Below are 1,172 nucleotides of genomic sequence, written 5' to 3' on the forward strand. Positions count from 1 at the left end.
CCTCGTTTGTTGTAACAATGCTCGCACCCTGAGACCGCCGGACAGCTCGCGAGGGGGCCCTGCACAACGGTGCGTGCCGCGGTCCCCGGCCACGTCCCCGGCCCGTGCCCGGGCCGTGCCCGGGGCCCCGTGCCGGGCCCGTGCCGGGCCTCCCCGGCCCGTGCCCGGCCCGTGCCCGGGGCCCGTGCCGAGTGCCGGGCCCGTGCCGGGCCGCGTGGCCCGTGCCCGGCCCGTGCCCGGGGGCCCGTGCCGAGTGCCGTGCCGCGTGCCGGGCCCGTGCCGGGCCGCGTGCCCGGAGCGCATTTACCGTGCCGGAACCCCCGTGCCCGCCGTCCCCGGCCCCCGTCCCGGGGCCGGACCGTCGTGCAGGGGCCCGTCTCGCGGAGGGGTCCGAGATCGCCGATTGCCATCATGATTGCATGGCAGGAGCTCACTGGAGCTCGGTCCAAGACGGCGGGTCGCGATGCTCCCGCAGGACACGCTCGCGCTCGTGGCGTCCTGGGTGAAGCGTAATGACTTGCTCGCTCTGCGCGCGGCGTCCGAGGCGAGCCGCGATGCCGTGCGAGAGGCGGTGGTGGGTCATGCGGACATCGCGCTCGAGCGCAACAATCGAGCTAGATTCTTCATCCATCACACCGTCGACGGCGGCCCCCGACCTTTAGATCCGCGGAAGGTTGAGGCGCTTGGGCGCGTCTTCGGTGGAGGGTGCAAAGCGGTGAGGATCATCCCGGGGTCGGACGATTTGATGGCGGCGTATCGCTCGTTCATCGCGAACGCGCAGAGCGGGCTGGGCTATCAATCGTTCATCTCGAGCTCTCACCGTGGCCTGGCCGAGATGTACGTGGAAGATGTCATTCCTTTGCATCAATTGGCCGAGCTCTGTTCATTGGCACCGAGGCTGAGAGAGTTCAAAATGTATGTGGGCGGTCATGAGTTTACGGAGCCCGAGCTTGTCGACTTCGCGGCGCAGGTGGGTCGAGCCTGTCCGTTGATCGAGAGATTTTGGATTCCACACCCAGACCACTCCGCGGCTGAGCTGTTTAGCATGCTTTTCCCGAAATCTGAAGCTATTCAATTTGGTGCAGCTCGGACACACTGGTACACGCCTACGAGGTTCGACAAGATCGAAGAATCTATCGCGCGCTGCGAAACCCGAGACTGCAATTCCAAGA

The sequence above is a fragment of the Aureococcus anophagefferens genome, assembly GCF_000186865.1.
Source record: "Aureococcus anophagefferens unplaced genomic scaffold AURANscaffold_310, whole genome shotgun sequence".
In the NCBI taxonomy this organism is placed as follows: domain Eukaryota; class Pelagophyceae; order Pelagomonadales; family Pelagomonadaceae; genus Aureococcus; species Aureococcus anophagefferens.